The following is a 23,873-nucleotide window of genomic DNA, read 5'->3' as shown; positions in this document are numbered from 1 at the left end:
GTCGATCGCCCTTTTTGTTTCTTTGTTACCTTTTTTACGTGCCTATATTACGTCGGTTGGCTATGATTTTTCACTGTGGACACCGAATGAAATGTCTTCTTGTTTCATTTTAATAAATGAATTACGTTACCCTAATTTCATTTAAGATATCGCGACTCGGAAGCTTTAGGCCATGGCTGGTTGGTATGAGGAATTTTTGGTGCTCTTCTACTGCCGCCTGGTGCATGAGATCGACATTATATTGGTCAGGTGTGCAAGATTCTACAATAGAGGCGTTACACTGAACGAATTACTGGGTAGGTCTGACATCGCAATGTTGATGCCATGGACCGGCGTTCATGCTGTGAACAGCAGGAATGGAGTACTTAAATTTATTTATGATGACTTACATTCATGGCGATGTTTTTAGTAGGCCATGCTTGCGTTACAACTACAAATATTTTCGACATGCCGAGGATGCTAAGAATTTACGAAGGTCATTAAATTAATCCGTTCTGCAGTAAACTAAAACTTGGGGTGCGTAAATTAATTTGATAAATGGGGCTTCGTCAAATTTGTACAAACTACCGTTAGAATACGGTCAATTAACTACGGGGTATTGCTAGTAGTTTTTCTTCTAGTTGGGGTTTTTGAAAAATGAATACTTCTGGTTACGCATTTGAAAAATCAATTAGCTGTTGAACAACTAAAAAACACGTGTCGTCATTTGGCGTAAATCGTCTTTTCGGTGTTCTGTTGGGTGATGTTCGCGTGGCCATTGCTATCCCAGAGTTATCACCATATGCTATGGGTAGCGTATAGGGGCTTACGATAAGTTATCGCAGGCACCGATAGCGTAGCCACGTTTTCGGCGGTCGAAACCCCGCCCTGTACTGATCCTCATGTGGAATGCTGCTTCGATTCCGATACAATAAAGCTTAAATGAGTTGTTTCGAAATCGAATCTAGCTAGTTGTGCTTTGGTTTGTTAGTGCGGATATTTGAAGAAATTTGCAAAAGTGAGTAGTTTTAGTTGCGGATTTTGAACAGTGGGTAGTTCTAGTTCTAGTTCTAGTTGCGAGTTTTGAAAAGGGAGTATAGTTCTAGTTGTATATTTTGAAAAGTGAGCAGTTCTAGAGTTGCGCGTTTTGAAAATTCAGTATATAGTTTGTACCAGTCGGAGCTTCGCGTGTCCTTGCATCATCGCTAAACCTGATTGCATCTCGCTCTAAATCCCGTCGGAGATATCCTTCTCAAAATCGATGTATCTGCCCACTGCAAACATGACCTAGATAACAGATTAGCGTTATCATTTTCAAGCGATTGCAATCGCGCATTCGCGACCATACCGTCTGGAGGATAGAATCGGATTAACTTGTTTCGGACACAGATAAAACGTGGTCGCGTGACGTCAACGGATTTCAACTTGAAACAAATGGTCGCTGTATATATGAAGTTAGCGATTGCTATATGTCGCTGATGATATGATATATAATGAAATTCGCAAAATGTGCAAGCATCTTGATTTAAGGCTTATTGAGCCGGAATGTCAACATTTTCTCTTCTTATACAAGATTGTTGAAGAAATAAACAGATATGTGATATGGCATATGTGCGGAATGTGATATGGGATACCCCGAAATGAAATATTTTATGCAGCCAAATGATGTAATTATACTATATCACAGATCGACACACGTCGAGACAGCCATTTTCCTCGTTTGTCCTTTATATTATTTTCTTTTGCTTTCCAATACACAAGCACATACCTCTTGTTTACATGTTCTAGATCCAGGCCAATGGTTGTTATCCAGTGTTCCACAAAACAATATTCCGTTTTAGCCAAGCCCATTCGCCTTGGAAAAGTTAAGATACAATTGGACCAATAATCAGCGCTAACTGCGCTAAGAACGATTTATTAATTTACGATTTTAAGAATATGACATCTTTGTCTGATGTTGGACGAACTTCAATAGTAAGACTATCAGGGCTTATTACGTGATTATTACAAACCGCGTTCTCAGCCGATTCACCATCCCCAGACCGATGGGTGCGATCGAGTGAGTTGCAGCTATGTAGGGCCTACATTGTAGGCCTATGTTCCTGGCGAGATTCAGTACTGATCATATCTAGTTTCGCGTACAAGAAATATGCCTCGACTTTGATGTAACTGGTGAGTTGTGGATCAAATTCAGAACGTAAGATTATATACAACCTTGTCTATGTCATGCGTGGTATTGCTAAATCCCTATGTAGGCTACGCAAACCCGCGCTTTAATCTTCATGCGTTTAGGTCAGATATGTGTAGCTTGGTGGGAATAGCAATTGGTTGCGGGCTGCAGTCTGACTGACTGCCCATTGTGTCCCCATGTGTTGAAGAATACCTATATTACCTATATAGGGTTAAGGAGTCTTAAGCTCCTGATGCGATGTGATGTGGTGTGCTAAATGTCATCGGAAGAAGAATTAGATCCATCATATTGATATTGTAACAACATCATAGTCCAAACGCCGCTACAAAATGAATAACAACCGTCCTTAGTGTATATCAGTACAACAGGCATCTGGCGATATGTTATGAGACAATCGCGGTACGGTGCGACGAAATTGTCGTAATCCGTATCATCACGACATTTTGTCGTATAACGTAAAAGTACAATATCATAAAATATCTCAGTAATATGGAATAAAATTAATAATATTCAAACTTGCAGATGGGCGCCTAATACCTCATCGCTCTGGTGAACCAGCGCCATGATTTAAGGAATAAAGCAATCCGCAACACAATGTAGAATATATTGTTAATGCAATAAACGTAACTCCGTTATCATACTGATTGACACTTCCGAATCCTCAGCAAGAAGTACGGAAAACGTACGGTGCGATAAAAATATCGTAGTTTTGTACTAGGCAAAATATAGTATTTGTATATGGTAATGTGGCGTTCCAATTCCTTGGCATCAGCAGAGGCGGCCGGAGTATAGCTATCGGTGGCAGTTAAGTAGAAGTAGAAGTAGATGCTTTTAATTAGGTCTAAAAGTAAGTATTCTAGGCCTATTTTTTTCATAGAAAATTGTCGAGTAGAAGTATTAACCACTTAACCACTTGCGCAAACAGAGCAAGAACGCAAATCCTACTCGAAGTAGAAGTTGAAATAAAAGTATTTTGTTTCAGACCACCTCTGAACATTAGTATCAATTATTGTCAAGTCGATAGGAAATGTGTCTACTCACCTTTTGTATGAAAAACAGATCTTGAGGATTCCCTATCGACACGTTTTTGAGGTATACCTTTATGAAAGTATTTGGTCGTATTTTAGGAGGATATGTAATGTGGTTTATCGTCAAATATTTTTTGCTTTGATTCGTAATCCCAAAACATCCCATCCGGCCTGTCAAATATGACCGCAAAACACGGCTTAGGTTGACTGTCGCTGTTTTAGGCCGGGCGGGAAAATCGACATGGAAGTCGCTTGTTTGCTGACTGATCGTTGTGACTAGAAAAATGATGAAAATGCTGGGGTAACGTTTTTTCAAACATATTTCTCAACACTCGTGGCTTGTGTATACCACTCACGACATTTTTTGATTACTCGCTTCCATACTTGGACAACGAGGTGATTCTAATTGTCGAATTAAACTAATTCGATAAAAATGCCGGCAATCTGATTCTAATCTAATTCGTGAGATGTCTGAATGCTCTAATTTTAAATTTGAATCTATAAATTTCGGGTTTCCCAGAAATGCTTCAGGAGAACTGTACAGTACAGTATGAAAGCTTGTTGTACAGACATTTGTCATTATCATGCTTATTGGAATGTATTCTGATTTGATACGAGCTGAACTTATCCAATTTCCAAGTTTTCGCGAATTCAGTATTTCTAATTCTAATCTAAGTTAGACAAACATGTAGCTATAATTCTAATTCTAGTCTTATTTATTAAAAAAAAAACTGTATACCTATAATTCCAATTCTAATCTAATTTCATAGAAAAGCCGAAAATTTTCTGGATGTCCAAGTCTGCTATACACGCTATAATTCCAATTTTTAAATCTACACACAGAAACTGATCTGTTTATTTGCATGAAAACATATGATACGTCCCTGCAGAGGTATTAGTTTAGAAGGAGCCGTCAATCAGTTGACTCAGGCCTCCAATCAAAATCTTGAATCGTAGTGAATTTCACACAACGACTTACGTTAAATTCTGCAGTGCATTTATATTTGCAATGGAGACGTGGTCAAAGTTGCCACCGTTGATGCTCAAGGGGATAGGCTATCCTTCGAAGTAGAAAACCAGTTATGCGCCCATATCTTTAAAACTAATGATGCATTCTTTCTGGTGCTTGGGTAAAGATCTCAACTTCGGTGAAAATTTGGCGGAAATTAGTCCACGTTTTTTGACTTTCATTGGATTTAATGATTTTTTAAACTAATTTTGGCAAAATTTTTCCCGGCAACTTTTTTGAGTGATTCCCCCCGACGCTCTTTATGGATTCAAGCAGAAATAACGTCTTAGATTTTTGCTCAAGCACAAGCATAGAAGTATTGATTCCCAGAACACCAGAGCTAATTCCACTTAAAATTGGTGCAATTTTCGAAAATATATTCCGTTAGCGTGATACAGGGACTATTTCTCCCGGTCGTTTTCACAATTTCAAGTATAAAGTTGGTGAAATATATGCCAAGACTACTTTACATTTACAAAATTCGAAGATTAAAAAGTAAGTGGTTTTGCTGTAAGTAGAAGGAGAAGTAGTAAAAACATACCCAAATAGTTGCTGACAATTACCCCTGACGAGTATCAACCGAAAATAGTCGGGTTTATTCCAATATGAATGTGCTATTCGATTTTATATTGAAGTGTTGTACATTCAAATCGTGAGTCTATACAAATAAGCACGTGTGTAAATAGTGCAAGCATGCTAATCTGCTTGAATACTCCAAAAAGTGTAAGTACTTCGTTTTGTTCCAATCACACTACTGCCCATACGTAGGCCTATGTTGTAAATGTAAACGCTTTACTGAGATTGCTGTCAACCGATAAGTTAGCCTTTCCTGAGTTGGAAACCAACCTAGAACATCTGGTTTCGAAAAGACCATCATTCGTGTTATGATTACAAGCTGAGACCCGAGAAAATCGGTCCCTTTGGTTAGATAATAGTATTAAATAGGCAAATATTATCAATATCTGTCATAATTTATCCAAACATAGAAACACAATCGGTGTGTATTTTGCCCGATTCGATTGTATCAATCTGTACCACCCAGCGGGATAGCGATCTTACCACTACAGTGAGTCAAACTTTCTAGGAGGATTACAGTAACCGACCGTGCCTGCGCTGAAATAAATTCTTATTATCAAGCTACTATATTTATAACAGCGATTTTCCCCATTGTAGGGTTGACTTTAACCGATTTTGTGAAGTTATAACTCTTTAGCTTGTCCAGCGCGACAATGTTATTGTCAGAGAAGGATCAGTGTGTATATTTATGTGTTCAAAGTTGAGTTTATTGTTAACAAATTTATCATTCAAAAATGCCACAAGATCTCGATGCAATGAAAAGATAGGAAGGTTTCGAAACGACTTGGAGTATAGTCTTTAAAATCAGACACCCTCCCGGGTCTAAACTAGAGGTCACCAACACACGGCCCGCGAGGTCATACTTTGCGGCTCGCGATCTGATTTGAGATTTCGGCAGAAAGCTTAGTAAAGCATTTTAAAATACTGAAACTGATTTCAGTTCAAAAATATTAGAATTGCTGTTCCAAATAAGCTATTTTTGCCCAGCATAACTATTCCTCGCCATCTGATACGACTTTTGCGATGGTAATAGCATTCTATGAAGGAGGAATTAGCTGATATGAATGGGCATGGGCATATTTCCTTGACGTGCAATGGCCCAGACACTGCCAAGACCGAGACGCGCAGAAAACGGCTTGGTGCTTTTCTAGAAGTGCAAGCTTTAGGCCTACGTTACGCGGAGATAGTTTTCCAGAAAGTACCGCGTCTAGCTAACCCTAATGTCGATTCTTTAGTCACCCATATTGGTTGTCAGGTATCGTACGCAGTTAATACTTTAAAATAGAATGAACGTGATGATCATGATAATTTTGTTGGATTTGTATTTCTTTAATAAAATAACTATGCCCGATTGCCCGTGGCCCATGTTAGCGTTGTACTGATTTGAAGTTTTAAAGACGTGGTTGCAAGACTGTGTGGCCTATTTTATCTCGATATTGAGTTCATGCGGCCCGTGGCCTAGCGGCCCGCGACGATCCGTTTTGAGTTGGCGACCCCTGGTCTAGTCGATGTAATATTTTCATTCAGTAATGATTGGTGTCATATCATAATGTAATCAATTATTCCGAGTGAACTTCATTATGAATGGATGGATTATACAACTGACGTAGGCCTACTTAAAAATAGAGCTGCGCAATATGGTTCGAGTATACATTCAAGTATGAATTCTAATGATTTGAGTCTAGTCCAGTGAAATATTATTTGTACTATTACTGAGATTACCCGATCCTGGCCGCTAAGAGTTCATTTATCAACGTGGATTATAGTTCGTTACGATTTCACACTGTGCACAGCTGTAAACCACGATTGTTCGTATCGCATGGCATACGAAACATGCAGTAGCCTACAAAGCTTTACGCATTACCGGAAATGAAACATCTGTGAAGTCATGATCAGTCCACACTATTGCCACAAAGTGCCATGAATTAGGTACGGATGAAAAAATGCCAAGTAATCTTTTATGAGATGTAGAGCTGGTATGGTATTCTTTGTGGTCACATAAAAGGTACATAATTGAACTTGCATCATTGCGGCGTGATAATAATCAGTGATACTCGAATCCTAATACTCGATACAGAATCACTCAGGTACTCGATTTTGACCAGCCCCCTAAAGCCTCCGTGGATACTGGATACGTTTCGGAAATATTGGATCAACAGTCTTGACGGAAGGTGGCAGCAAACACCAATTCGTATGTGTCGTGTGAGCCACGTTCCAGCATGTTTGGTATGCCGGTATGCTAAGTCATAGATGGCTGGGGAAATTCTACTACGATTAAGAAGGATACTGTAATGTTTACTTGAAAACCATGCATTCAATGCAATGTTCTATATCTAATTCCGCTGTATCGAAAAGATTGACACATTCCTTGATGGAAACTTGTGCGATATTGGTGACTGCTTGTGCAATTTTCTAGTGCTTCGTTTCGAAAGTCGACCAATATGTCATGGCGGGACCTGCGTTTGCGTCACTCTACTGTTTTGATAACAAAATGCAGAGAATGCTGGTACTTAGAGGAATTCGTCTGAAAGTTTGATTTGTTTCGTAACGTATTTACCAGTTTGAAACTGATCGAATCTGCGCCGTGCGGTTTATCACGGAGACAACTAGAGAATATCAGCTTTTACAAATTAGACTAGAATTACAATTATATTTGCACAACTTTTTTCAAATTAGACTAGAATTGGATACTGAATTCGCAAAAACTCGACATTCGACATTAATAGAATTACAACAAAAATCCAATTCATTTCATTTATTACCACTAGGGTTGCATTTAAAACAAACGGTGTATTAAAACACTTTGTTTAAAACATGTTTTAAATAGTCTTTTTAAAAAATGGTGCTTTTTTTAAGTTGTAAAATTATGCCATAATTGTGTAAATACTTCAAAAAGCATGTTGTATGAGCCTACGGACAATTACCACCCGATGTAGCCGACGTATATGGATATGGGATGGTTGGAACACTCAAAATAGTCGGTTCAACAGCAATAATACATATATTTCGTCAAAGGAGCTATTTTTACCCTATTTTTTCAATTGCCAAGGTCAATCCACTATGACGTCATAATTGAATATTTGTGACGTCATGGCTTTATCAAAAACATAAAAAACAATAAAAAAACATGTTTGTTTTAAATTGATTTTTGTTCTAAATGCAACCCTAATTACAACCCTGGCGAATCCATTACAATAATCCAATGCGCGAATGCGCGGCGTTTCAAATATTAGATTTCCCATGGATAAATCAAACGGATAGTATATTCCGGTTCATTTTAATATGAATATACTATTCAATTGCATATTGAAGTTCGGTACCTCCAAGAAGCTCTAGAAATCCAAAGCCGTTGGTATTTGTAAGGACTCGCAAACGTACACACAGCTTGCGATATTTATGCGGCAACAAACGGGTAAACTTTGTAACCCGGAAATCTGAACCTAATTCTTGCTTACATTTTCGAAAGCATTGTTGTCGTGTTTTGATATATTTGTCGGGCTCGTGCGGGAAGTTGTTGCTGCTCATTAGCTAATTTCTTCTGTTTGTTTGGATTCTGATACGGCGGGAGGTTTTTCGAAAGGATTTTGGCGTTTTGGAAGCGGAGCTAAGCCTGTTATGTTTTTACAGTGCCCGTGTCAGTTAACTGGTAGTCCTTGTGACCTTTGTAGCCATGGTATAGGTGGTGACGTAAAGGAGAGGTCTCGGTATAGGCTGTGATGTGTCCCCTCGCTAGTAAGGCTTCTGCCAAACTTTGACTAATAGATAATTGTCTGATGAGATTGATTAGAGCATAATCTATTTCTAATCTAACTTGTGAAATATGTCTATGCTCAATTTTAATTTTGTTATGAATTTTGGTTTTTCTGAAAATGCTGCAGAACTGTATAGTGTGAAACGAGCCAAGCTTGGTTTACAAATGTTGGCCATTCTCGTGCTTATAAGAATAAGCTCTGATTGACATTAACTGAACTTGGTTTTTCATGTCTTCATTCCTGATTCGGAATTTAATTCAATTTCCAAGTTTTTGTGAATTCGATAATTCTAATTGAAATCTAATTTAGAAAGAATCCCTGTAGCATTATTTCAAGTTTCAAATGATTTATTATGGTTGTCCAACTCTCCGATTCTGGCATCTGGCTTCTGCGGGCAATGTAATGCAACGTTAACGCGGGCAGAGTCATGGATTCTCGGTAAGGTTGTTTGCATTTTGTGGCGGCCGAGAATGCTCCGCGTAATCCTCTCAAATTTCCGTTCAAAGACCGAATTAGACGCACACAGAATTTTCATAAGGTGACATTCGCGAATTAATATTGCGATATTTGAAAACTCGATCAGAAATCGTGATTATAGGCGTCGGAGCTTTATTGATGGTGGTGGAGTAGTTAATGTTGGTGCCCAAGTAGTAGAAATACCGTCAGTTGCCTGCTCCAGTATAAGTAGAAGAGGCGTAAGAAAAAAGGAAGTATTCTTGGCCTAGTTTTGTCTTAAACGAAACCTGTAAAGTAGAATTGAAAGTATAGTATATATAGTAGTTATTGAATCACTAGGTATCGAAACACAGTATTTTACGATACAACTAACCTGAAGGTATAACTCTAGTGAGTTTGACGCGAGCAGTTCCAATTACTGCAGTATAGCGCAGCTACAAATCATATATTAGACGTAACAGAACTGTATTTTCAATGAAATGTCTGTCTTTACGCATAAACATAATGAACAAGTGATTTTTCGCTTCATTCTTATGCAACTTCAATACCCAATTGAATTCCTATCGTGCAAAACGGGCGCGTTGATTAATGACCTCATTTTTGTAATCTAGGTATGCGTAAGTGGATAGATAGATCATGGTTTGTGACGAATCCTAAACGGTTTTCGCTAACCTTTATCAGTCCATATTCTGTCGCATTACCCCCGACTTCATGAGGGAATAGATGCCTGATAACATCATTCGCGCGCGCGATGCGAATATAGTACAATACAATAAAAACAAGCCGAGCATTTTGGAACAAAGATATGAATATTGAATACCTACGTGCCGGGTTCGCGATAAATCTTACTGTTTAACGCCGATCGAAGACAGTTGTTTGAAGAGGAAGATACCGGGGCACAATGGAACGATCCCAATCCGTTGAAAGTCACGTTTGAATGAGTAACGTCCGCGAATGACCATGATAAGAATCTGCGGTCTCGGATGTGTGGACAGAGTGATTCAGAATAATGCTTTTGATCAATTTGGTGATCCAGCTTCTTTTATGGTTATTCCCAATAAAACGCACGTATCATTACCATCATCACCTTTTCAAAGTAATGTGGAATAGCTATCGAGCGTGCACAAAACATGATGGTACGAGCAAAATTATTTTCACAAGTCTTGCGATTTGGAATGGCTTTCGTTTAGCGATAGTGACCAGAGGTCATCTGGGCATGGCATGGTATGCTATGGAATGGGAAATTTCCCTACTCCATACCTGCATCAATCGTCCCATACCATACTAACAATTTTCCACACCATAGCCGCATTCTTCCATACCATATCTGATACTTCTTCCATGCTTTTGCAGTCGCCCAACCTTACAATGATGCTTATGTCAAATATTATATATTGCGTGATGATCATACGAGCAAAGCGTTGCAACTGTCTTCCAAGATCAACAAATTGATATAAATATCCATGTAGCTGCTACATCCACAGCCTCTAACATTTTAAAACTCCTCGTTGTATTCGTTACTGAGTGGAAGTTACGATAAGTGAAATGTAAGCAGTAACGCAACAGCGGTCTAATATCATTTGTTTTTATGATATTCAGATTGGAATAATTATCATCAATACTATTTTCCTTAATATGTCAGTCGGCTAACTTTTGTTCTCTTCAAATAGATGTCGACGGAGGTATGTGATTCTGAGTCGTAATTTGAGATATCAACATAGACAGAAATGTCAGTGAACGATTTTATGCAATTGATTTGTAATATCGAAAGTTGGATCGTTGTCATGGTTCTGGCAAAACTGTCAAAGTATGGAAGTATGGAAGTATGGAAAAAAAATTCCCTACCATACTTGGAAATCTCCATACCATACCATACTTACCCATTTGATCATCAGATGATTTGGTGATCAGAAAAGATGTACTTTTTCTTTTTCGGAGTAGTCAATTAATACTGTTTCTAGACTACTCACGTTTCACACTTCGGGAGTTGATTAGTGGAAAGTGTTTTTGTGACGAGTTTGCATAATTTTTCTGTGTGAAACTGTCATAAGAACCGCGTGAACTAATCTCCGTATCATCGTAACTGAATATATTTTAGAAGATTGTACCTCTTCGCTTGGAAAAGGTCAAGGAACATTTTTGACTACGTGCGTTGATATTTTCACGGAAGAGTAATGGCCGAATGAAGGCACGCTCCGGTTCACGCTGTATGCGTAGATACCAGATTACTAAGTACGTTTGTATAGCATTGATCGCGTCATTGAAGGTTCAAAATCAATACTGATATAGAAATATGCAAGCGTCTTTCTACAACGCTCTGCACCCAATGACTGTACCCCTCGTAGGAAACCGCGTCTCGACAGATCATTTCGCCGTTACCCGTTCGTGTGATGTCACAGGATGATATGTTATAATAAGTAACTTATTTTCAAGAGGCGGGTGACTTTCGAGACGAGATATTGAATCATCGGCCTGTGTTTGTTTAATGAGTGAAGTAGTTGTCGTAAGGGCTTACTTTTGATCCAACTTTGTTTGATAAGGGCTTGTTTTTAAGCCACTTTTCCACCGTTCTGTGTTAAAGTGGATTAATTGATGTAATAGAGCATGACATACCATTGTTGCTCGTAAGGGGGTATGCATCATCATTATAAACTGATTGTTAGGGGGTTGTGCGACTTGTATCTACTTAAAAAAATTGGTCACTTTCTTACAGTTAATTTTCAGCTCCTGAATAATATGAATCGGAGGTTAATAGGGTTTGAGAGCTGTCACTAGCTCTGAAAATTGGAGGATTCGTGCTTTGCGATTCTTGACGAAATGGGATTTTTGTTTACGTTCGAATGTATAGTGCTTCGAATTTCCTGGCGGTAAATATGCTAAGTTACAGTACCTCGTGTGAAACCTACTGCTGGAAACGCATACTGACCTTCCAGTTTGGTGGAGCTCGTTTTAATTAATATGTTTGCGTTTCTAAGTGACAAAATTTGATCCTTATAGGTCAAAATTATCCTGTCCCCGCTTCAATGCTTCTAAGCGTTATGAGCTTACTCGTGTCCGTAAGCAAGATTTGTACCGTGATTTTATGGGATTCGAAACTGAGTTAAAATGTGCTAATTAAAATCAAGCGTTAGACTTAGTTTCTGCAAGTGGCGAACTTCTAACTGAGTAAAACAGGAGCATATCATGCTTGGCATTCTTTGCACTTTTTGGTAGGCAATAAATACGATGATGTAACCCTATCACGGATATAAATGTCAGTACGCAATAACCACAACTGCTTATTTTGCATATGTTGTTGCCCGCTATCTCGGTACGGCGGGGTAGTTTTCGCTGATTTGTATATTCTACCAGGAAGGGCGTTTATGTGATAATAACCAGTACACCCGACGCCTTAATCTGTGTCTTGATTTTATCGTATAAGAAAGAAGAAAATCATCATTACATCAGAACACTATAGTGGCGTATCGGTTAAGACCAGCGCTGTAAGACTTGTATTTGCGATGGTTCGAAACCGAATATGGTCGACTGTATATGCAAGTAACGTAGCTGTACAGTACAGTGTGCACTGTGCATGTAGGATCTAAAAAGCCCAGATTGGTAGCGGGCCAATTATATATCGGTAGAAACGATCATGATATGTCAGACTTGTATAGCACGGCCCACTTTCGTGTCTTTTGTATGACACTGCCTGTTTTAATATTCATTGGAAAGTAGGCATATTTTGCGACTTAACATGTAGAAGTTATTATCTGATGATTGCCCTTTTTCTTCCGCCCGTGCTGACGAATTGAAATGTTATCTCACCCGGATATAGTAGACTGTCATCGAAAGTCAAGCTCTTTCAAGCACGTCGATTTGAGTTCGGCTAGGAAAATACCTTATTAGAATTTGGAAACGTAAATTACGAGCAGTTATCTCAAGACAAAGAATATTATTAGAGGGATGTGATACATGAGTGTAAACTCGATCATAGAAAGATACCCGTGGAAGCTTGCGTGAAATAATACTGTGGTACGGTAGCGGATAATTTAGATATTAGCACGTTCATTAAATATGAGTCGCCATCACGGACGAGTAGGGGTATTTGTTTTGGATACGAAAACCGCTTTCATTTCTAAGTCGATTTGATAAATTGTAATCCTTCAGCAATTTATTCGTGTCAAACGCTTCTCAGAAAGTCTGTTGCCCAGAACAGCGTTTACAGTGGTTGCTTCACTTGATATCGAAAGTCGTGTAGAAAAAAATTGTGCTGCATTTCCTAAACAATCATCAGCCATCATTACATGAGTATAATATTTTCATTGATGCGGCTAATCGTCGAAACGTTTTTAATCGAATGTATTTATCTAAATCGGAGTTTTGCACCGTATCAAAGCCATTCTCCCCTGTCAAATACTTGGATCACGTTGGCCTATCATTAGCAATGGAATGGATATGTTCCGTTAGTCTCAGAAACCGTCCATATAGAAGCGGTCTTTATTTTCCATTAGGTTTCACCATGCTTCGACTCTTTACCATCACGGACCGATAATTATGTGCAAGACCCAACCGTTCGTATACAGAGAACGTTTATCAATTGAAAACACCACAAGATTGTGATAGAATGAAAAGATAGGAAGGTGTCGAAACGAAACGGATCGGTCTTTTCGTGGGACCCCAACCTTGGCATAAAACATGGTAAATAAGAGACATGCACACTCGATGAAAATTGATACAAAAAAATAAAAAGGACGAACGATTAAAATGAAGTGGCATGAAAATTATGTTCGCTTTCGAAATCGTATGAAGCAGTTTAGGAACACGATTCTATTTGATCAGGCTAGATAGCGGCTTATCAACTATGTTAATATTGCTACAGATGTACTAAGATAAAACTTGTGTACAATTAAAAAGTTTGAGGCAGGGTATCAACTATCAACCAATGTAGTATACAGGAATCTGACAGCTTGTTTAAAAAAGAGCCGCTTTATCAACGATTTACAGCTATATATGACGCTGCGATTGTGTAAGGGTCGCGGTTTAGGTCATGAAAGGCCTGATTAAGGACTTGTGATTCTTATGTTGGTGACTAAAGTATTGATATTGCGTATGCGTAGCTATCCGATCACTGTGATAAAGCTCTTTGGAGGTTATGCGCTTAGCCCAACAACTTAAACTAGCATTTCCATTAGGTGACGATAAGGAGTTAGTTCCTGTGTTTTTTCAAACCTATTTCTCTCGTTTCGGATCCGATTTGGGTCAGGGCGATTGTAGAAATTAGGGAATAACAGAGATACATTCGTTTTCGCATCCGCAAAGCGGCTGTTGGCGACAACTGTCTTGTGTCGTATGGTGGGCAACGTATGATCAACCAATTACCGAGACCTCTCCAGCTATCCCTGAACGAGACATTCACAGAATAGCATGTATTTATGACATTGCCAATCAGCACAGGTTAATTTTAGACAGGGGTTAGTTATTAACATCATAAAATATGAATTGCGCACGCGGTCTGCTATTAAGATTACCTAAGAAGCTGCTTAGAAATACGCAAGTTGTCTTGTCAGACTATATGTGATGCCCCGTTGATGTATAGCGTTTGTTAGCAATAGTAAAAATCGTAATAAAGTTTATGATGAAGACTTATTACCTAATACCGTGCGTCATGATTTATAAGGTCATTGATGACCTTGTTTCATATTGGAGTGAAACATTATAACTAGCAGATGCCTCTGGGTGTGCATTGCTGAATGCATTTTCACGGAAACGGGCTTACTTAAGACAGATGTACAGAAATTCAATATACAATTGCATAATATATTCGTGTCGAAATAACCTCAATTATTTTTGGCTGGTTTTCGGGGCAATCGTCTGCAACTAGTAAAGAATAAAAAAAAAGTTTTGTATATCTACAATCTTGCCAGCACGTAGACCGAGTAGCACTAATGAAACATCGACATGGTAGCTAAATTGACTCTGGACCAAGGTTGAGTGCGCTACGATAAATTCAATAGTTTTCAATAACCGGGTATCGTGTGCTTAAATCTCTGCATGCGACATATTGTCGATTTTTAATCGAGCGATCAACTCAATGCGATGCGGTGGCATGCGATTGTCGAAACAGATAAGATCGAAAAATAACGAAAACTGCATTAATTCGTAATTCGAAGCGTGTATTTCGCATTATATGTGTGTCGTAGACACATTGTCGATATTACGGTCGTTTAAATTACATTTACATGGAGTCAGTTTCGGGTCGCAATTGCTAATATGCACTGTCGCTCGAAATTGTGTGCTTTATCAAAGTTTAATAGAACCTGTTGTTATTGTTGTCGATAAAATACCATGTAACAAAACACTGTGATCACACCGCTAAAACCTCACCATTGTTAGCGGCCTTTACAAGCTCGACAGTTCCAGGATTTGCGACCGCAAACGTAGAGCTTGTATCCGGCGAGACGCCATGTTTTGTCTCGTAGGATTAATGCCGCGATTACGTTCATAATCGTGATAAATCTTCTGACCCGTTCGGCAATGTCGGTATGAAATTCTAGCAAGCGTGCCGGGTGACTTTTCAAGCCGCTGTGCATGGGATGGGATCATGTTACGGATTAAGATTTTCGTCATGCCAGACACTATTACAACTGCAAACCAACTGCGTAATCCGAGATATTGTTTCAATATATATCGATCGCGGTATAGTTGAGATTTTATTGATCAGTTCTGCAACGTGAGGGTATATATACTATAAAGATTGAGGAAGAGTCGGCGCGTGGTACCTAACTGCAAGTTCTTCTTCATAAACCAGACTTGGGCAACTAGATAATTCCTAATTCTTATTTGTGAAATGTTTTTATGCTCTAATTTTGATTATAATCTAATTTCTGGTCCCATGAAAATGCTACAGGAAAACTGTACAGTGCGAAACAAGCCAAGTGTACAGACAATCGTCGCTCTCATGCTTGTGAGAATGAATTATTATAATTTTATATGAACTGACCTTAATTTTCGTTGTATCTCTTACTAGTTCGAAATTTAATTCGATTTCCAATTGTTTGTGAATTCAGTAATTCTAATTCTAATCTATTTTCGACAAAAACTGCGTAGCTATAATTGTAGTTGTATTCTTATTTTCCAGTTGTTCAGCTTTGGTCCCGGGGGCGGGAAGTGGTATTTTATGATTTTGTCGTGTTGCTTTATAATTCAAAATTTAACCCGCTTTCCAAGTGTTTGCGAATTCAATTATTCTAATTTTAATCTAATTTGGAAAATCCGAACATTTTCTAGTCCTACAACTCTTTCTCAGACAGTGCGCCTACCAGTCTGAAGCAGACCCTTGGTAATGTAAACGTAATCCACAATCTCACATAATGACAAGGACAATAAACTTCTCGTTTTTGATCATTGCGACGCAAGTTGCTATAACGACTGAAGGTGAACGTGTATGTTTTTTCGGCAGTGGTTGTGTTTTTTGAAAGCTGCACATATCCGATACATTTTCAAGGTTATTTACGCAAACAAACATTATTCTTCGTTGGCTAGAGTATTAGCATTACGTGCTCACAAATCACCTTCGCGGCTACTCAGGTCATGCCTCGATTTGTTACTCGTTTATAACAAAGCCGCTACTAAGCTTCTTCGGATATTGATGGTTTCCCAGCTAACAACTTCAATCTGTGCGTAATCCTTTGCAATTGGGTCGTTGCTTTGAGCTTTGCGACTGTGTTTTTGACGCAATTGATCAAATTTACGACTGTGTCAATTGATTAGACATTTCAGCGTCCAGGTTCTAGAATAAATAGAGGGCTTAACTTTATTGTGTTTTCGATACGTAGAGGGATTTGTAAAGAAAACAAAACTCGTGTCAGTGGCTTGATCGAGAATGATTATCGTGTGGAACGGTGCGCGGGGCGACAGCTGTTTGGTACGTTGTTTGAAATGCATTTCCTTTCCAATTAGTTGATGTAATTGAACGCAGGAGTGATCTATTACCGCGCAGTTATTTTTATTAGGTGGAAGACGCATCTATAATTCAGTTTTCGACAATATGCTTTCCTTTCCCCATGCAGTTAACCGCTCTCAGATCGAGTGTTGATGAGCAATTGAGAGCATCAAGTCTAGAGCGCTAATGAAATATCTTGAGTTCCTGGACTTGCATTTTCTCCGAAATTCCCGTGCCTTTATCCGCCAAATATTGTCGGATATTTATGATGCGTCGTTCACTTATGTTCGTTGGGTCGATGATTAATGACCTTACATTCTTGATAATCACGAATTTTGCATACAAATGTGGGGATTTTCTGATCATGACCCGCGCACACTGGGTATTTATTTATGCACCCGGCCGTTTGAGGAAACAACGTTCGCGGTAATTAGGAAAATGTTGTATTGCCTGCGCGCATTGGAACCTAAACAAAAACCAGATCGTATCGTAAATGAAGTCGGTTTCGAAAGTAGATATATGCAATTATACATACATACACCTGCCATAATGATGCATAAGCTGAAGTCGGTAGCGGGGACCTTTTACAGTACAGGAAATGTGCAGCACCACACTCATGGATCAGCCCTAGTGTTGCCACGACTTATATAATAGACACACACTCTTACAGTCACACTTGGCCAGTAAGGAAGTACTTCTGTTTTTTTCGGAGTGCTCAAATATAGGGTTCGTCAATCCTTGTTAGCGAAAAGGGGTGTGTATTCACGCCCTGAGGGCCGAACAACGTGTTGCACATAAACAGCTCAAACTCAGAATTATATCGCATACCGCATACCCTTCCAACGTGGCTACGTGCATGCATAATTTGGAATATAATGTTGTACTCAATTTATACCACGGAAGAAGTCTGAGGGAGGTTTAGGTTTCATGTACTTTTACTTAAAATGGCCCCCACAAAAGAGCGTAGATCTAAGTGAGAAGTAGTTGGAATATCAAAATAAAAATTACATATTTGGAATCATCAATTTCTACTAAATACAAGTATATAGCAACAGTGATTTCCAAGTGAAATAGTAAGTATTCTAGGCTTTTCGCCTAGTTTGGCCTAAACTAGAAACTCCTAAGGGGCATTCTGCGCGGACATTTTTTTTGTATTTATTGTGTATTGATCGTAGTATAACGGAAATTTCATGCTGATTCCAAATATGTAATTATCATTTATTAATTGGTTGGAGTATCAAAATAATAATTACATATTTCTGCACAAACGTGCCCCCTAACAGTTGTCAGTTTTTAGGCTATAAACTGGGCCTAGAATATTTATTTTTTACGTACTTGAAAATCACTACTTCTACTTTTGCTTTATTTGAACTTCATAATGCAAGTTTTACTTCTAATTGAGTACTAACGATGACAATACATTGACCACGCCTTCGCAACTTTATTTTCGAGATGTAATCCGCCCGCGATCCGCCCGCGAAGTTGAATAAATCGTTTGCCTGCGTGTGGAATGAGGAAATTACTATTTGAAAAATTACCGACTCACATCCCACGCATAATATTATAATTGAATAATATATTTATATTAGAATAAACTCGAATATTTTCGTCAGGGTAATCGTCAGCGCCTATAATAGAATTGGAAAGATCATTGTATATTGTATCCATTTCCCTACTAGCTGCTGACGAGTGTCAGCCGAAAAGATTCGGGTTTATTTCAATATGAATATATTATACAATTGTATATTGAAGTTCTGTACCACCAAGAATCTCTACCCAATATTATGTAACGATGGTTAGCTGTTTCTGAAACGTGGGCCCAAAGTTTCCTTCGTGACAAACATTTTTGTGATCGAAATGGTTTGTAACTTCGTAGGCATGCTTGGTCAGCCTTCACAACAAATACGGACCTTCTAATCACGTATTTCAACGAAAAGCAACTTTCGCCTACAAAACACCAACAATTGCTGTCGGAATCATGCAAGGAAACCGTCATCAGCACCGCAAAATGTCATTAGCGAGCGGCGACTAGCCCAGCAGTAGACGCCAAGACCAAGCTAATCCAGACTTGACAATTCGTGATCGATGGGTCCTAAGGTGATCTCAAGGTATTCTTCATTCGGATGTTACATTCGCCAATTGTTTCAATAAGCTAATTTGATTATTGTCGTGATTAATGTTTATTGTGTCAACGTTTTCCGGTTGGAGTTCTGCGCTGCAGCATTAGAGGTATTTGAAGTACCGGTACGCGGAATTCGATATCTTGTGCGATCACGATGTGTGCGATACCGCATGGATAATCGGTTGCTTATTCCGAACTTAGGAATGCACGATTTCGATACAAAAACGTGCTTTTGTCTTCGGCAGATTACTCTCAGAATAAGCGGATTTCATTTGGTACTTTAAGCATAGACTGGGACGTCTCTCTAATTCTATTAGAATTATGTTACCAAGTCCAAGTATGCTAGGTACGGTTTAGTTATATTGCTGACTCGAGACGTGTTCAAACCTGATACTCGAACATCCGTCGGTACTGTCCGGTTAAGACGTGTGTTGCAATACCTAAGCAACGTATTTAGGTCAGATCTACCGAAATGCCTATCTCTCAATCCTATTCATCATAATCACGACGGCCTCAATTTCAGTTATGTTGTACTGTTTTGTAACAATTCTCGGATCACTGACGATGCATTTCGACATACTATCATGCTTCATAATCATACCTCATGCTATCCTTGCAAGAGTGCCACGGATGGTTTCGTATCGTACTGGTGGTAGTTGTATAGGGAAATTTCAGATGTTATTACAGGGCTGTTTCAATTCTAGAAACCGGAGTGTGAAAGCTGTCGTGTATACGAGTGTTTTAAAGGACAGATCAGCGTATTTTGAATGAACCATTGCGGATATGTGATGCGAGGATATTTGTGTATAAATAATGCAAAAGATAGCCCTTATTCTCTAACCTGAAGCTAGCATCGCACCTTCACAGATAACTCGGTCTGGGCAAAATCGTGTAGCAGAGTGATTCAATGCTGAATTTGGTATTAGCCTTCCTGCCTAGTATTCATGTATCACTGATTATGACGTCATCACACTATAAAAGACGCGGAAAGTTCAAATATGTACCTTTTATGCGACCGCAAAGAATATAATGCCAGATATATCACGTTAAAGATAATGATATTTTTTCGAGTGTGTTTCATTGCGCTTTGTGAAAATGTTGCGGACTGATCAGGTCTTGCTAGACATGTCATTCCCACTAACGTGCGTAGATTTGTACCACGCTACGGTATGGTACTCGAAAAATTCGTCCTACAGCCGTACAGATAAACCGATGTTGCGACCACGGCCATGGATCTCCATGTGCTTTCCAGAGATTTGCTTTTCGTAGTGAGCCATACTCCTAACCAACCATTGATGACGTTATATATTATATCCTCAATTCCAGTGGAACATATTCATCGCCGAATCTTGATTACCCACACCATTGTTATCAACGCTGACTATGGTAGCTGCAATGTTATATGAACTTGAGGTAGCAGCGTATGAACCTTTCTATTAGTAGAAATGCAAACGTGGCACCACCCTGCGATTTTCGATGTTTGGGAGTTTGACAAGCTAATGGACATTACCGTGGTATGTATGACATCTGTCTTTCTGTCTCCGCGTGTGTTCCTGAGATAATTTCCGTACAGATATCAATGATTGCCTCAGTAACGGAATTATGGCGAATTTTTTTTCTCAAATTAGATTATATTCAGATTACCGGCATTACGCCCTAACTAGTTTCTGAATAGACAGCTGGAATTATCTAGTTGTCCAACCTGCTCAGTAATGTGATGTTACTGAAATTTATAGAGTTGAAAATGATATCCGTCGTGTATAGCAGACAAATACTTACTCGTCCGAGTATTTACTTCACCCTTTGTGTAAAATCGTAGAGTTGAATATTTTGTTTGGATTGCGAAGTCAGACACAGTTTGCGTAGCTCGACAGATACTTCGGCTTGTATCCAGTACGTTACCATTTCAAACATCCCAATTAAACGTGGTATAATAACACAGATCGTTTTCGGCGTGGAGGTTGTAGTCGTAATGAATGTCCGCTCGCCAGATAACAGTTTCTTATTTCTTAATTTACGTGCTTTAAGCAGATGTCGTTCTGGAGATTAGCGTTGCTAATGAGCACATGCTCATTTGGTTTTGACTAAGAAGTAGCCGCCGGGATATTCTGGTCCGTTTACATTATTATGAATTCAGACACGTTGAACAGCTTGTCGCAACACGATCGCTCAGCGCAGACATAAGGAAGGTAATTCCTAAATACTAACAGTTTGAAATATTTCAGCGAATGGCGGTGATCTCTTCAAGTAAGATGGCCACATTATGCAATCATGAGAATAGTTGGCCTATACGTCGTCTGAAGCGTGTCTAGGTCTAGAACTAGTCACTTTTGAAAAGCCACAACCAGTAAAACTAATATAGCATCTTATGAAATTCATCGGGTCCGGAGGTATTTTTCAAACCTTGCTCCAGCTCCAGCTCCGGCTCCACCTCAATTTCACATAGAGCTCCGGCTCCTTGCGCCTGCTCCTATCTACCTCATGCTACTCAAAGAATGCATAGAAACTATCAACTCGCGTTATGAACACTACGACCACAAGATTGATTATGATTATTGGCCGCCATCCTTGAGAAGTAATATCAGTGGTTGTACGATGAGGTAATGGTTTCAAAGATCGGCACAAAACAATATCATGCCTCACATCCGCATAATGCGGCACGCTTTAATTCCTTACTGGAATCGCGGTACGTTTTGCCTGATATAACATGTGAGCAGCAATGATTCTTCAAGGTAAAGTAATTTATTAAAAAATAATAAAAAATAAAAGATAGTGTGAGCGCAGGACACCGATTCCATACAGGCTTCAATTACACGCATGGTGGATCAAAGCTTATGTTGCGCGTCTACGGTTCAGTGGTGAACGAAGCTCGTGAGTTGTTCCAATTTAAAGCGGAGTTTATATTAGTTTTAGCCTCTGCTATAAATTGGGAGATAGGGTTAGGAATATTCTAGTCACGCGACAAGTTTATGTCTGATTTTTTACCGAATTTAATTAAACGAATCGGCGGGTGATTCGCTGCCAATCAAGACTACGACTTTGATTTTCCATGCGCCCGTTAAATATCATATTTCTGGCTATAAGAAAATTGGAATAATATATTCATATTGAATCAAGACCGAATATTTCGGCTGTCAGGGGGAATCGTCAGCAACTACACTGTAAAAAATAAAAACCTCGATTTACCGCGAAATGTTTGGAAGCACGGTAGCCAGACATTTCGTGGTAATCTAACATTACCGTTAGTCAATGTAAATTGAAGTTACACTCGTCCGGTAATCTCACTTTACACGCCAGACTGCAATGTTACAGTCACCTCCGGTATATCTAATCTACATGTTCTCCTGTACATTTGCGATCGAGACTGTCATTTTACCGCCTACCTACCTACATGCTGTCCCTGTAAATCAGGATTACATACCAGCTTGTAAATTCACGTACATCCATACCTATCGCAAAGCAACCCGATGCAAAAATATCGCAACATTTTCTTCACATCCCCAAAACGACATTGGAACAAACTCTATATTCATTCATGATATCACGATGAAGTGGTTATCGATGGAAAAATATTGCTGCTGGAGGTCTAATTCTTCTTTATGAGACATGCAGTAACACGAGTGGTCTCAAGAAAACGTGAATTAATTCCACCACCGGCCAAACTTCCAATTGTTTCTTTTTCTCGTTCTCATTCCTTCTGTGTAAGTAGTATCTTGCAGTTCCACTAAAAAGAATTCATGCGTAAGTCGCTATATAAAGCGAAGTTCCTAACCTGGACAGTGGACATGACATTATAAAGACTAAGACAAATAGGCTAACAAAAATATAACATGTTTTGAAGTACCGGTACTGGCACATTGTGTGATGACGGCTCCGCCTTTTACATGGCATATAGCAGAGATTCATGACTTTATCTCTGTATTGAAGCAAAAGGTTCCTAATTTAAGGTGGCATATGTGGCAAACAATTCCAGCAGTGGATGAAAACATATCTATGCTATGGCCCGAATATGACATTACCAAGCCAACAGTTACAACTCCTCCGCAGCCGAGTATGTGGTCACTATATAAGTCGACAAATATCCCAAAATAGAACAGAGAATGCGGCGAATGAAATATATCAATCATGAAATCCAAGTCATCGAGGGCTGGTGTGCAGAGTCAGATATTCACGGTAACAAATACTATGTAGTACTGTATTACCTTTTAAGATGCGTATTCCATTCAGCATTCCTAGGAATCTTCAACGATCGTGTCCACTTTCTTCAAGCACAACAAGCTTCGCTCCATGCACCCTTTGCTCAAATCTCACTAATGGCCACTGGCCAGACGACCCTCGAACGATTTCGAAATAAATGGTATTCATCCGCTGATACATGACACCAATAATATTTACTGGTCACGTTACAATGTTTGATCTGGGTCGTTTTTTCCATACAGAAACATTTATCATTGCATATATAGTCCCTTTTTTCATCTAATTTCGCATAAATTGATATATATTCCACGTGTTGTTCACTGTTCACACGTGTTGTACTTACCCAACCAGACGCTGCTTGTGATGTCACAGTTGTGCGTTGGTTGTTTACTACGAATCTCAGAAAAAGCAGTCACCTAATGAAACCTATTACAGTCGCCTTGTCCGCCATTAACAAATGGTCAGCTGAGCATGCGGTGCTGATATTTCTAGTTTCCCCGAGCAATATTATACTATACATCCTGAACTAATTTTCTAACTTATCAGCCTTATCCGTGACAACGAATGTAACCAGCGAGACTGGCCGTACGTACAGCCATTGCCTTATAATATAATATGGCTACGGTGTACCACATTAGCCAC

The 23,873-nt window shown here is 39.1% G+C and overlaps 1 long non-coding RNA gene across 1 annotated transcript; it reads right to left on the bottom strand.

Moving 5' to 3' along the window:
* Window positions 1-22,520: 22,520 nt before the first annotated feature.
* Window positions 22,521-23,488, bottom strand: LOC145452499 (uncharacterized). The gene is made up of 2 exons (XR_013919396.1): window positions 23,237-23,488; window positions 22,521-22,758 (listed from the first exon to the last, which is right to left on the bottom strand). It is a non-coding gene; the product is annotated as an uncharacterized LOC145452499 (long non-coding RNA).
* Between the last annotated feature and the right edge of the window lie 385 nt (window positions 23,489-23,873).

Source organism: Botryllus schlosseri, chromosome 12, assembly GCF_051294905.1.
Source record: "Botryllus schlosseri isolate E-star chromosome 12, Bs_hap1, whole genome shotgun sequence".
In the NCBI taxonomy this organism is placed as follows: domain Eukaryota; kingdom Metazoa; phylum Chordata; class Ascidiacea; order Stolidobranchia; family Styelidae; genus Botryllus; species Botryllus schlosseri.
Note: the sequence above shows the minus strand (reverse complement) of the source record. Positions and strands in the feature narration are given on the sequence as shown.